Source organism: Nomascus leucogenys, chromosome 10, assembly GCF_006542625.1.
Source record: "Nomascus leucogenys isolate Asia chromosome 10, Asia_NLE_v1, whole genome shotgun sequence".
Classification (NCBI taxonomy): domain Eukaryota; kingdom Metazoa; phylum Chordata; class Mammalia; order Primates; family Hylobatidae; genus Nomascus; species Nomascus leucogenys.
Window position 1 is genome coordinate 91,762,621 of NC_044390.1, and position 15,054 is coordinate 91,777,674.

Consider the following 15,054-nt stretch of genomic DNA (forward strand, 5'->3'; position numbering starts at 1 on the left):
TCTGATTATGCCCATTTTATAGATGGTGAAATGGAGCCGTGAAGGCTGAATTAGGCAAAACTTGGTTCTCCCACACCCTGGCCACACTGGGCCTCTCTGTGGGCTTATGTTCACCCGTGGAGCTCAGGGGCCAAGCTCAGTGCTAGCAAGGGGTGGTCATGGCCACCAAGGGAGGGACAGAGAGGGAATGGCCACAGGCTCAGTGATCTGGAGGCTCTGCGGGAGCAGGAGGGGGCCACAGGTGAGGGAGGGTACAGGTGTCAGGCACAGGGATGGATGGACGACCTGGGACCCCCGACGGGCACCAGAGCACCAGGCGAGGCCATGCCCAGCCAGAGCCCAACACTCAACACATCTACGAGGCACCCACGGTGTGCCCAGCACTACTCTAGAACCTGGGACACAGACAGACATCCCCACCCCTGTGGAACGTCCATTCTTGCAGGGATGACAGATGACAGCAAGTTGACAAACTTGTGAAACCATCATCTATCAGAAGGCGGCACACTGGGAAACAACCGAGGGAGGGAGGGAGGGGAGAGGGTGCAATTTTCAATATGAAAATATCAGGCTGGGTGCGGTGGCTCACGCCTGTAATCCCAGCACTTTGGGAGGCCGAGGCAGGTGGATCACCTGAGGTCAGGAGTTTGAGACCAGCCTGGCCAACATGGCAAAACCCTGTCTCTACAAAAAATACAAAAATTAGCCATGCGTGGTGGTGCACGCCTATAATCCCAGTTACTCAGGAGGCTGAGGCAGGAGAATCGCTTTAACTCAGGAGGCAGAGGTTGCAGTGCACGGAGATCACGCCACTGTACTTCCAACCTGGGCAACAGAGCAAGACTCTGTCGCAAAAAAAAAAAAAAAATCCGAGAAAAATGGCAAAGGAATGAGACGAGGCCTGCGGATACCAGGAAAGAGTGCTCCGGCAGGGCGAGTGCAAAGGCCCCATGGCAGAAGCTGCCTGGTGCATTTCAGGAGGAACAGCGAGGCCGGTGTGGCCGAGACAGAGCGGGCAAGGGGAGCAGGTCGCAGAGGACGGCCCACGCGGGGGCGGAGGGCTGACGGCCCAGGTAGGGAATCGGCTTTCAGAGCAGCAGCGGGACTGTCCTGCCCTGGGTTTTCCTGCCCTGGGTTTTACAGGCCTCCCCCTGGCTGCCACGTGGGTGATGGGTCCCAGTGAAGAGCCAGCTGTGATGGGAGCTGTGTCCCCTTCCTAGAACTGCTGTAAACAAAGCCCCACACATCGGGGACTTAAAACAACCCACTGTTACTTTGTCACAGTTCGGGAGGCCAGAGATTCAAAATCAAGGTGTTGGCAGGGGTGGTTCCTTCCGGAGGCTCTGGGGGGGAGTCTGTCCTGAGCCTTCCTCCCAGCAGTCCCTGGCACTTCTTGGCTTCCAGCCACATCGCTCCCATCTCTGCCTCCATTGTCGCATGGCCTTCTCCTCTGTGTCTTTTTGTCCTCTTATAAGGACACGGGCCACTGGATTTAGGGCCCACCCTGCTCCAGGATGACCTCTTCTTAATTAAACGCATCCACAAAGACCTTGTTTCCAAATAAGGTCACAGCCTGAGGTTCCGGGAGGGACGTGAATGGGTGGGAAGGTGGCAGGGGCACTGTCCAACACCATGCAGCAGCCTAGGCCGGGGCACGATAGTGGCAGAGGATGCGAAAATGGTTAAAAAAATATCCAGGAGGGTGGCAGATGGCGTGGGTGGGCGGGGTGGCAGGTTAAAGCAGGTGTCTCCCAACTTCTCCCGCTTGCCTTCCTCCCCTGGTTTACCCAGCAGTGGGCATCACCCAGGAGCCACCGCCACACAGAATTCCTCCCAAATCCTGACCCTGTGGACCTGGCCAAGCCCCCAGGACCCTGGAAAGGCCCCCTGACTCCTGCCAGGCTCCAGAGGGCGACATCCCCTGCAGGCCTCCATGCTGACAGGCCTGGCCCAGCCTAGGGAAAAGCCCAGGCCGGGGCCTGGGGCTGCATCCGGCCCTGACCCCACCCGTCAGGCTCTCCTCTTTAGCCTCAGGAGCAGGGCTGGCACCAGGCAGGTTCCCATGGTCACCGAGACACTGTAGCCACACTGGGGCCCATGCTCCCTGATGGTCTCAGCAGGTACCGCAGAGTTCAGCATGAGGACAAACAGGGTCCTTCGAGGCCCTCCGCTGTGGGTCTAGGCCTCTGGGACTAATGACTTAAGAGCATCCCCAGACAGATCCCCTGGGTCACAAAGAAAAATCAACTCCCCCATCCACCCCGCCTCCAGACCTGGCCCAATGTCTCCCCAGCCTCACCACAGAATTGTGGGGAGCAGGCCAAGGGGAGGCCGCAGGTGGGCAGATGGGGGGCGTACAGGCCTCCTTGGCGGTAAGAAGGATTCTGATTTTTGTTCAAGAAATGGTGGGAAGCCCTACAGGCTGATAAGGTCAAATCACTCTAGCTGCTGTGGCTCCACTGGGCTGCCTGCAGAGAGGGGACTGTGGGTACAGGATGACGGCCAGAGCGCAGGCAGGAGGCGGCTGCAGTCCCAGGTGGGCCGTCGAGCGGGGGCTGGGAACACGTCTCTCATTCCAGGAGGATGCCCAGAACAGGGGCCTGGGGGATGCAGGGGTCAATGGTCCACTTTTGCATAGGTGGAAGCCAAGGTCCCTTTGGGACATCCCTGAGCAGTGGCAAGGAGACTGCTGGGTCCACCTCCCTGACCCTGGGGTCAGTGCCGTGGGCCCATGAGTCACAGACAGGAGAGAGAGGGGCTACGACATGGTCTGCAGAGACAATTGCACCCCAACGGGCTCCTGAATGCCCTTCACTTCACAGCCTGTGAGGCCACGTGTCACTCATCACCCCATTTCACCAACAGGCAAACTGAGGAACTCTGCGTGGAGCCTTTGTTATTGCCCAAGGCCAGGTCACTCAGACCTGTGGGTCCCTCCAGATCCACTCATCAGCCCGAAAATGCAAACACAGGCCACGGAAAACCAAGTGAACTTTGGAAGACAAGTGGCGGAGAGGGCCTCCAGACCCCAGAAGAGACTGACCCCCAGGAGCTGCCCGGCCTGCAAGCACACACGCACAGACATGTGCAGGCCAGTGGTGACTGGTCACCCAGGTCTGGTCCAATTCCACCTCCAATAGCCCACCCTTTGACTTACCTTTCCCCCCACTTCCTTTCCAGATGCAAAGAAAGGTCAGCAGGAGAAGCGGGGGACCTGAAGCATCAGCCACAAGTCCAGGTTGGAGCCAGATGGTCCAGAGGTCCCCTGGCTTCAGATGCACTTGCAATATTGCCTCCAAAACAATTCCAAGGTCTCTGGGTACCACAGTGCTGAGCCCCCCACCTCCAGGGCATTCCCTCAGGCCAAGCAGTTCTCGAGGGCCCCATCCGGCTCTCAAATGGGACATCTTTCACCAGCCTAGTCACTCACTGTCATCTTCCCAAGTCGGACCCCAAAACTGTGCTCAGTTCTCACCCAGGGTCTGACCTTGGTTAAGACACTCCACAGGGCCAGCTTTTGGTTTCCTCCTATGGAATGTTGGTGCAGGGGATGGTGCATGAAAGCATCTTGCAACAAGTGTTTTCCTTTGCTTTGCTCCTGCCTGATCCATTCTGCCCCTCAAGAACTGAGACAACTCTCAGGAATGTGTAAGGTAAGATAAAAATCAGAAAGCAAGCTCGGGGCAAAGGGAAAAAAAAACGAGAGACAAATCCAAAATCAGGATGAAGTAGATAAAGCCAAAACATAAACCAGTGATTGCAGAAAGCAGGCAGCAAAATTTGGCTCTGAGCTTCCTAGTAGCCAAAGCAAAGAGGGAAACAAGATGGATTACGGCTTTGGAAAATTGTGAAAATGATGCAGTGCCACAGAGTAGGTGCTACAGCAACTATATACCACTCTAAAGTCATCATTTAAGAGGCCAAAAAATTGTGCCAAAAATCAGGCCAACTGCTTGCTGCCTTAACCATCCCCTTTCCTACTGCATTCTACAACAGCAAATTATAACCATGAGCATCAGCGTAACTCAGCAAGAACAGTAGCCCGGCTAGAAGGAGGGGTTTTAGGGCCTAACTGGAATGACCTTCAAACACACACCCCTCTCTGGGCCGCAGTTTCCTCAACAGGGAAACCGTGCAAGGCTACCTGAGGTTCCAAACAGTGAGGTAGTATATCAGAGATCAGCAAATATCTTCTGTAAAGGGCCAGAAAGTAAATATTTTAGGCTCTGTAGGCCTTCCAGCCTCTGTCACAACTACTCAACTTTGCAAACGCTGTACCCAAAAGCAGCCACAGACAACATGTAAATGAGTGAGCGTGGCTGCATTCCAACAAAACTTTATTTATGGACACCGAAATTTGCATTTCATATGATTTCACATGTCATAAAATATTATTCTTCTTTTGATTTTTTTCAACCATTAAAAAATGGAGAAACCATTCTCAGCTTTTGCACTATATAGAAACAGGTGGTGGGCTGGCCAGATTTGGCCCAAGGGCCATAGTTTGCCAACTCTTGCTTTCTACGTTCCACAATCGGCTCCGAAACATATTATCACGTAGGATGTGACTATGATGGCGAAAATCAGACCTGAATATATGGCGTGATACCACTTGCATGTTTGTTTTTGAAGGGAATGCACACATACAGTCCATTTAAGGCCGACATATGCCGAGAGCATCTCGGAGGAAACTCAGGCGCGGGAAGCTGTGACTGCCTCGGGGAACAGAAACCGGGAGGCCAGGAACCGAGGGAGATTTTTACGCAATGTGTTAATTTTCTTTTTTACAAGTCAATGCATTTTCTTTCATTTAAAAAATAAGCTTTTATAAAGCCCAAAGCAACTGGCAGAGTTTTGAATGCATTACTTTTTGTTTTTCTACATTCTTCCCAAGCAGTATAAAAAAGCAACATTATCCCCAAAAATGTTAATCAAAGAAGTCCATGATGTATTAAGTCGTATCATAAAAAAATAAGTATGATCCCACTTAGAGAAAGCAGGTAGGTGTCTTCTGTAGGTATCTGCTTGTGCAGACAGATACCAACAAGGGTGCTAACCTAGGATTCCTCTGGGTCTGGCTGGGTCAGCCCCCATGAACCTGCACAAAGGTTTTTCCACATGAGCTCAGCCCCGGGAGGTAAGAACTGCCCACGCTTCGCAGGGACCTGGAGCTGTCTCCTGCTCCAGGAGAAGTGACAGCTAAGGCAGGCTGTGGGAAGACGGCTCCATATAGTGGGAGTCACTATGGCTGCACTGCCCAGTAGGGTCAGTGGCCACCAGCCACAGGTGGCTACTCAAATTTATTAAAAGTAAAAACTAAAATTTCATCCCCCGGTTGTGGCACTGGCCTCACTTCAAGCTGTGACTGCCTTGGGGAACAGAAACCAGGAGGGCCGGAGTGGAAGGAGACTCCCCCAACACCTCTGGGCAGTTTTAATGCCCAGTGCCCCACGTGTTTATGGTACTGGCATTATCTAGAACATTCTCACCACTGCAGAAAGTTCTATCGGACAGCACTACCCCAGAGGCTGGTGGGAGAGGAAGTGGGGGAAGAGAGAGTGAGATGTGGGAAGAGGAGGGAGACAGACGGCAGAGAAGAACGGACCAGCCCAGAGGGCACACCAGGCTAGGTTTGGGAAAAAGGACCGCTGAAAGGGGAAGACCCTCCAGGATGGTACCACGCAGAGAAAACACGCATGAAAAGGGAAAAAAAATCAGGCCGGACGCAGTGGCTCACGCCTAGAATCACAGTGCTTTGGGCGGCTGAGGCGGGAGGCTCACTTGAGCCTAGGAGTTCAAGAGCAGCCTGGGCAACATAGAGAGACCCCATCTCTACAAAAAATTTTAAAATTAGCCAGGCATGGTGGTGCACACCTGTCGTCTCAGCTATTTGGGAGGCTGAGGTGGGAGGTTAACTGAGCCCAGGAGTTCAGGGCTGCAATGAGCTGTGATGGTGCCACTGCACTCCAGCCTGGGTGACAGAGCAAGACCCTACCTCAGAAAAAAAGTTGGGGTGCAGGTGGGGCATTGGGGAAGGAATCAGATACCAAGAGCCCAGGCCCTGCTCCGAAACACAGAATATGACTTCATCACCCAACCCTGTGCCATCGGGTTAAGTAGCCATTAGCCACAGCGACAGGCGGCTATTTAAATTTAAGTAAATTAAAATTAAATAAAATGACCAGTTCAGCTGCTCAGTGGCAGGGACCCACTTTTCAAGTGCTCCCGAGTGACAGGCACCTAGTGGCTAAAGCACGGGCCGGTGCAGCGGCATCATCTCCCATCACCGCAGGAGTTCCCAGACAGCCCGATTCAGGCTACCCTCTCAGGCGGGCATCATTTTCTTTCCCTCCCTTTTAAGAATCAAGAAACCAAGGCCAGAAGGTCAGAGGCTTCACTCAAGTTCTTAATAAATGGAAGCACGATTCAAACCCTGCTCCTTTTTTCAGAGACCAGGAGCAGAGGGGAAGCTCAGCCCTCCCCCAGGGGGCCTCCCCCATCCTCCCCACAGCCTTTGCCCACTCTCCAGGCTGACCATGACCTCCAAGCACTCCAAGTGCCTGACAGACACTAAGTGATTAAAGACTAATGGAAAACCTCAACCATCAAGGGCAGAGGGAGGGAGCTGAGCACATTTGTGAAACACCAACGACCAACGGGAAAGGAGCCCACCGTCTCCAAAGGGCAACAAGCCGAAGCCTGAGGCTCTGGAAAAGAGACGGGTCCATTAGAGGATCCTTCCCAGCAGCTTTTAAGAGGGAGGAATGGTTGTTATCCGAGCAGCCTGTAGGTGAGGACCTGGGTTTACACAAGGAATTCTATAGCGAAGTCTTTGCTCTCCAACAGGATAAGCCAAAATGGAAACAGCAGCTCCTGCGACACACAGGAGCTCATTATATCTCACAACCATAAAGTCAGAAGCAGCAGCAGCACCCCCATTTTAGAGATGAGCAAACTGAGGCTCGCAATAGGTAAGTAACTTATTCACAGCTTGAAGCTGCAGAGCTGAACAGCAAACCCAATATTCATGCCCCTTGCCCCTAAAGGCTCTCCAGTATGGCACAGGTGGCCAGCAATGTGCCCATTTTGCAGATGAGGGCACCTAAACCCTGAGAGCAAGGGGCACTCACCTGGGCCCACTGCTTGTAAATGGCCAAGCTGGAACTTCCGATGCTAAATCAGCAGCTCTCTTGGGGATGGCAGATGAAACACTCCCAGAAATGTCCTTTAGGACAATTCTTTCTAGATTTATAAACCAAAAGCTCCTTCCTCAAGGCTAGCTGGAGCCAAGTGGGCAGGGCAGCGTGGAAGTGTCCAGGCTCAGAAGCCTCAATCCGCTCCAAAATAGATATGATAATAACGATGATGCTAAGTTCATTCATCATAAGCACAGGTCCCTCCGCTGTGCAACCTCAGGCCAGCCTGGACCCGTGCCCTCATCTGTAAAATGGGAATGAAGCTGCCATCTGCCCCAGGGCCTCACTGAGCAGAAGCCCTCCGGCTACACAGTACCTGAGGGCAACGCGCCTGCCCATGGGCACTCCAGGCCACAGAACTCTGCCGCTGCAGCTTTCTGGAGCACCATGCTAAATAATTCAAAACCATGTTTTCATTTCAAAACAAACACAGCAGTGTCGCCAAGGCGAATGCCAAATTTTGCATGAATGTTTAAGATAAAATGAGACCTCAAAGAAATGCCAGGCCCTATCCTTCTCCCCAAACCCTGGGGAGAACGAGTTCTCAGTCTCCTGCCCCCCCAGGGCAAAGATCCGTAGGTGCTGCTCAAAGAAGAAACATTTCTTTCTTCATATCCTCTATGGCAGCTTTGCAAAGCAGGTCTGCAGTAAACTCCTGCTGCACTAACATGACCGTGAATAATCCCGGGTCTTAATTCGTAGTTCCACATCCAAGCTGTGTGACCTTGGGCAAGTAACTTAACCTCTCTGTGCCTCAAGTTCACCATCTATAAAATAAGATAATAAAGGCACCAACTCATAGAGGAGTTATGAAGAGTAAACAAGTAGATATGTGTGGAGCACAGCTCCTGGCACACAGTAGGTGTTGGTTCTTATTACTAGTGTTATGATCCACAGCCTTTTCCAGCATGGAGGCTGAGAGTTCGCCGGATGGGTTGTAAAGTCAGTTCCCTGGCTCCAAGCTCCCTCAAAAGATGCCCAGCTGGCCTTTCCCAAGCATCACTTCCCTGGGGACCCCACGCACCCACCTAGGGACACAGACCTTCTGTCACCCTTGGCCTGGGCCTAAAAAACCTGGCTCTCCCCAGGCAGCAGCCCAAGCTTGGGGCCCTCCTTGCCCCTCCCCTGGGCACCTCAGGCAGGAGTTACCAGCTCCCACCGGCAGTTCCCCAGTCTCAGAAGTGTCACCTGGGGAGGCTGCTGTTTAGCGTTTGAGATGTGAAGAGGAACAGGGAAGGGAAAACACACACAAATAAAAGTTCTCAACCCCCCACACCCTCCCCCCACCCCCGGCCCACGGTCAGAGGCAGCATTTGTGGGGCTTTTCAGTTCAGACAGCAGCAGGAGGAGGGGCTGAGATCCTGTCTCCTCTGCCTTAAAATCTCCCTTCCCACAGACAGGACCCCAGGAGAACCCTCCGGCTGGGTTCTGCGTAGGTACCACCCCCGCCTCCCATCTCCGAGTGAAGCACCAACTTCTCCACCCACACTCTCAGATGGGGGTTGGGAACACAGAACTATGAATGCGCCCCCTCTCAGCCAGGTGGAAACGGGGCCAGGCAGCCTCCACACCCAGCATGAATGGCAGACGCTGGGGGCCAGGCCTCCTGGCGCTGCCTTCCAACTCCCTCGGTGGGTGTCTGCGCTGCCAGTGCCCCCTGCCCCCCACCCCCAGGCCCCGAGAACAATCAAGCCCTCCCCAGCCCAAGGGCTTCCATGCAGTAAATTCGTGTTTGCAGAGCTCTGGGAAATCTTTAGGAGGTGGCATGAGTATTATTAATTGGGGAAAAAGAACAGATTATGCCAAATAAATCCTCCCCACGTAACCAAACCCTCTCCGAGAGGGGGAGGGGGAGGGCGCAGCCCCAGGAGGGGTCTCCATCCCTCACCAGGGCCTGACAGCCACATTACCATTTACATGGATTTATCAATAGTATTGATCCCCAGCAGCGTAAATAGCTCAGTGGGAAGAGGCCAGGGCTGGGGCCCGCTGCGCTCCCGCCCCCATGTCTGGGCACCGGCACCACAGACTCCCCCGGCACCCGCTGGCGGTGACAGCAGTGAATTTCCAAGCAGGGACATGGCAGGCGGCTCAGGGAAGCCAGACAGAGCCCGGGATGCCCTGGCAGCCGCGCTGCCGACTCGCCAGTCACCGCTGGCTCCACCCCCACTTCAGCGCTCTGCTGGGCCTGACTCAGTCTTTGCATCTGTTCAATGGGTGGGGGCACCTGCCCTTCTCCATCCTCTCCGGACAAGCAGAGGGGAGTGGGAAAAGGCCCCCTCCCTCCCCCAGATCCCCCCACTGCCCACCCCCAGGCAAAGGTAAGGTGGCCCCTTTTCACAGGGCTTCCAGACCACGTTGGATTAAAGGCCAAATCTTAGAACCCAGGAATAATAATACCGACACAGTGGTCATAGTAACACATACAAGTACCAAGGGATTCTTATGGCCGGACGGTCAGCTCTCACAACCACTCTGTGAACTCAGTACCATTTTGACCCTCATTTTGCAGATGGGAAACCTGACAGGCACAGAGAGGTTAAGCATCTGTCCAGGGTCACGCTGCCAGGAAAGTGGCAAAAGTCAGATTCAAACCCAAGGAGCTGAGGTGCAGAGTGGGCCATCCCACCTCACTGCTGCTTCCCATTTCTTGGCTCCCCCTCAGCACGCCCAAAAGAGGCGACCCACCAGGTACACAGCCTGCCCCGGGTCGCCCTCCCGGGGCAGTCTGGCCCGGAGAGCCCCTTATATCAAAGCTGCCGCAGAGACCCCGATCTGGCTGAAAAGGGGCAAAGTCAAGGCCACCGGTAACACATCCCAACGCGCCCAGAACTCCCCCACCCCACCCACAGGGTCCTCCCCTTCTCCCCTCCCCCCCTCTTCCCTCCCTCACACATCCTTCCTCCAAATCTGCAAAAAGGGAAAAAAAATAATAATCATAATAAAACCAGTTCTCACCAACGGGGGAGAGGAGGAGGGGGAGGAAGGGAGGAGGCTGAGCCGACAGAACAGATCCGCCCCCGCCGCCTGCACCAGACCCTCGGAGAGCCGGAGCGCGCGACAGGCGGCGGGAGGACACTCGCTTCCAAAAAAATAAACCTACAATGTAAAAATAACGCCGGGCGCCCCACGCTAATTGGGCCCGGGCGACAGCAGCTCCCAGGTACAGCGTGTCTCTCCCTCCCGCCCGCCGTGCCCTCCCGCCCTCGGCTTGCTCCTCCTGCAAGTGTCTGGGGCGGGGAGGGCGCACCCCACGGGTGCCGTCACTCCCCGCAGGCCTCTGAGGAAGCTGCCCTCTACACAAGGGCCTGGGGCTTCCCAGTCGTGCCCAAGTGGGATCAGCTCTGAATTCCAACTTCGCAAAGTAGTGGCATCCCAAGTATCCGCACAGCCCGGGGGAGGGACCAGGAGGCGGCCCAATGAGGCGTCACCAGCCACGGGAGGCAGGCCCAGACACCAGGAACACCGGCCCGCGGGGGAGGGGGACCAGGGGCGCCTCTCCCGAGGGACCCCGCCCAGCGCCCCATGGCCCCAACGCCCAGGAGGGGCAAGGCTGGCTCTCACCCTCGACTGGTGAGAGACCCTCATGCGCCCCTCCACAACAGCCAGGCCAGGGAGCTAGGGGTGCCATCTCCAAGGGCTTTCAAACCCGCGCTGCCCGATGAAAAATAAGGCGTAGCGTCGCCCCCCCAGGTCCGGGGCTGCACCGGGGACAAGGGACGCCTGGCGGCCAAGTCCCCAGAGCGGGCGCACACGGTGGGGGGCCGCTCTGTGCATTTCCAGCGCGCCCCCCGCCCACCCCAACGCCACTTCCCTCATTCCCGCCCCCTCGCTGGGGAGCTGGAGTTCCCCTAAGTTCCCCGGCGCCCCCGAGCACGCGGGCCGCAGTGTCGGCGGGGCGCCTCGCTCCCCAGCAGGCCACCCCCTGAGAGCGCCAACTCGGGAGTGCAGGGGCCCCGCCAACTCCGCCGCGTGCGCCGCCCGATCCTCCCCGGATCCCCCGGAAGCGCGCCCCGCGCCTCCCCCCGCCCTCCGCGGGGACCCTCGGCCCCAACTCACCTCGCGGAGGTGGCAGCGGTGGCGCCCGGGCTTGGGGCGCGCTCGAGCCGCCGGGGCGCTCAGGCAAGTGGCGGTGCCGATCGGGCTGGGGGCGCGCAGCAGGCCCGGCCTCGGGTCGGGACGCGATCCTCCCGCCGCCGCCTCCTAGGGCGCCGGCCCTGGGTCCCCGGCCCGCAAGTTGGCGCGCATCGCGGAGCGCAGGGCGCGGGCGCAGGGCTCGGGCGGGGCGCCGGCGGACGCGGGGCTCCGGTGCGGCCCAGCCTGCCCGCGGCTCCGCGCTCCCCGGCGGCCGCGGCGGCGGTAGCGGCGGCGGCGGCGGCGGCGGCGGGAGGGGGAGGAGGGGGCGGGGCGGGAGCCCGGGAGGCGGTGGCTCGGCCTCCCTGCTCCCGGCTCCCCGCCCGCAGCGACGCGCCCCGGCCCGGCCCCCTCTGGCTCCTTAAAGGGCCCGCGCCACCTCTCCAGGCCCTGCGCGTCCCCACTCGCGCGCGCACGCCGCCACACACACAGACACGCACGCACACACTTGGGCGCGACGCCGAGTTTCTTTTTGGCAGTTCCCCGAGGAGGAAGGAGGGGGGAAGCGCCTCCCAGCCTGCCCCTCCCTCTTCTCCTGCGGGCCCGCGGGCCCTCCTCCACCTCCCCAGCCCCAGTACCTCCCTGGAATCGCGTTTCAGCTATTAAATTATAACTCTGGAGTGGCCGCTGGATGGGGAGGGGGCGCGCAGGGAGGGCCCTACACGGGGCCTTTTAGGAGCACGCACAGTGGGGCACTTGGGGACGGGAACAGACAGTAGCGCACAGAGCCCTCTCCAGGCAGGAACACGCTGGGCCTCCCCAGATCCGAGACCCAGCCCGGGCGAACACACTGCAGACTCACCACCCACCACGGACCGGAGATGTCAGATCTCACACAGACAAATACTGGGACACCCACGCGAGTTCACAGCACCCCGGAGGACACAGCCGCTAGAATGCCAGTTTCCTGAGGGCAGAGATTTCTATTTTGTTCACTGCCCTATCGCAGTAGGGACTCACGAATGTGGTGTTGAGTGAAGTCCCACTTGGGGACATTCAGGGACACAAATGCGGAGACAATGCAACGAGCCTGCCCCCCCCCGCCCCCTCCCCACACACACAGACACACACATTCCAGAGCGCGACCCTGGCAGCCACACACGCCAGGCCTGCACAAGCACGCAGTCACAGACGGCACACATGTGCTCGCTCCCCCACGCACAAGCAGACACTCTCCGCTCCAGCAGGAACCTGGCCCCGCTGGCCGCCCTGACAACCCAGTGTCCTCATTTACCCCCTCCTCCCACCCCCTCCAGGTTTGCCCTCTCCAACCAGGGGAGATCTCTTTGAACAGCAGAGGGCACTGGGAGCCCCGGGCCTGGAGCCTCCCTCGGTCCCTCCCTCTTCTGCTTTCTCCTAAGATGTTGGAGAGTTTGAATTTTTTTTTTTTTTTTCAGTTCAACTTTCCTTTTTTGGAGTGACGTCTCAGCAGATTCAGTTCTGCCATCTGGCAACATCTGAGAACCCCCAGGGAGAGCGGGGAATGGCTGCGGTGGGGAGGCAGCCGCGTGGTTTCCAGAGGCCGGCGCGCCTCCCGCCTCCGCCAGGATGCTGGGGTTGCCGGGCTCTCCTGCAGCCAGGTCCCTCTCTGCCCCCTCGGGCTTTTAGTTATGGGCTTTTGGGGGGCTGGCGGGAGCCTCTGGGGCTGACAATGTCTGGCAAAAGGGAAGTGGGTGTGGAGGGGAGCAGTTTGCAGACTGAAACAGGAGGGGTCATAGGTCAATGCCCCCCCCCACCTCCTTGTTTTGGCCCCACCAGCTCCAGTTCTGCCCAGCCAGTCGGTCCGAATCCACAGGCAAAAAGCTGGAGCCGCAGAACGAAGACCTGACTCCCCACCTCCCCCACCAAGGGTCTTGGAGAGGGAAGCGGGGCGGGGGAGCTCCTCTGCCAGCCCCAGACCGCCTGGCAGCCCTCCTCTGTCACCAGAAAACCCTCTGGGAATTTGCATTTCTATGAGATTCAGCTCTATTGGAAGCTGGAGGAGGGACATTTGGGGTGTCTTCAGGGGTTCTCCCAGCTTCTGCCCTCAAGGGCTCCCTGCAGGCTTAGAAGCGGGGAAAGCAGGGGGTCTGTCAGCTTTGTAATGTCCCAAGCGTCACCTAGAAACCGCTCACAGGAAGCCTTATCAACTCAAGCGCCAATGGCCTCTGGCCCGACCACGTCACAGATGGCAAGACTGAGGCCAGGAGAAGGGCGGCGTTTCTCCCGAAAGGGATTGGCCCTTTCCTGTCTGCTCCTGTTTCCTGGCTGAGTTGGGTTATTAATCTCACCCTCCCAGACCGCGGGGAGCAACACCAGCACTGAGTGAGCACTTACCCTGGGGGAAGCGAGGGTCCTGGTCACAAGTAGGGAAACAGGCCTGGAGAGATGAAGAACCCGACTTGCCAGCCTCCAGCAGCAGCCCCTGATTCCAAATCAGTGCTGGGAATCTGGACTCTGGGGAGGTCTCAGCTGAGCCCGGCCCCTTCCCCCAATCACAGACTGGCACCCTAGTTTGCTACTGTGTTTCTACTGGGCTCTGAGTGACAGTCCATGAGCAACAAATGGGAACAGTAGCTTTAAAAAACGGCCAAAGAACACTGCACACAAACAGCCTTGGGGGAGGGGGCCCTGGACTGTGAGTTAGTAACAGTAACAGCTAAGAGCTTCCCAAACATCTCAACTGCTTTTGTGAGGGAAAGACTTTCAACATCCCCATTTTACAGGAAGGGAGACCGAGGCTGAGTTAGGAAGTCACCAGGAACACTGGGAAGCATGTTGTATGTGTCCCAGGCCAGGCTGCAGCTGGCTGGAGCATGCTGTGTACATCCAGGGGACTCCCGTCCAGTTGGCGCCAAATTCTGCCCCTTGGGCTTTGTCTCTACCATCTCCGGTCCAATCATTCAAACATTCCTTCCTAAAGCCTCCCTCCAATCATTCAACCATTCCTTTCTAAGTACTTGGCAAAATAGTCCAGCTTATCCCCACCTCAACACCTTTCCACTTGCTGTTCCGTCTGCCTGAGACTGTCATCTTCTATCTTCAGGTCCCAGCTCCTTAGAGAGTCCCTTGCAGCAGGGCACAGTGGCTCATGCCTGTAATCTCAGCACTTTGGGAGGCCGAGGCGGGTGGATCACCTAAGGTTGGGAGTTCGAGACCAGCTTGGCCAACATGGAGAAACTCTGTCTCTACTAAAAATACAAAATTAGCCAGGTGTGGTGGCGCATGCCTGTAATCCCAGCTACTCGGGAAGCTGAGGCAGGAGAATCGCTTGAACCCAGGAGGCAGAGGTTGCAGTGAGCTGAGATCATGCCATTGCACTCCAGCCTGGGCAAAAAGAGCGAAACTCCGTCTCAAAAAAATAAATAAATAAATAAAGAGAGAGAGTCCCTCGCTGACCCTGTATCTAAAGAAACCGCCAAGGCCTTCACTAACTCAACATCCTATTCATTTTTGTCACCATTTATCACCACCTGAAATTATCCTGGGCATTTGCCACTGATATATATTGTCTTTGGTCACCAGAATGTCAGTTCCATGAGAGCAAAGACCTATCTGGCCAGCTCACTGCTGTATCCTCAGCACATAGTGGGCACTCAATTAAAATGTGTTGCAAGTGAATGAACACATGAATGAATGAATGCATCAACAGAGGGGGAAGGAGGCAGGTGTTGACCCTGGAAAATCTAGAAACAAGTGGGAACGGCTGATCCTATATCTGTGTTTTCCAGCACTTGCTCCTTGG

General features: G+C 56.6%; 1 protein-coding gene across 2 annotated transcripts in view; it reads right to left on the reverse strand.

The window, feature by feature from the left end:
• Nucleotides 1-11,521, reverse strand: part of NCOR2 (nuclear receptor corepressor 2) — a 243,161-nt gene extending 231,640 nt beyond the window's left edge. For both annotated transcript variants that reach the window (XM_030821637.1, XM_030821636.1), the window contains exon 1: nt 11,256-11,521. The gene's annotated coding sequence lies outside the window, so the exon portion shown is untranslated. The remainder of the gene's footprint in view (nt 1-11,255) is intronic.
• Between the last annotated feature and the right edge of the window lie 3,533 nt (nt 11,522-15,054).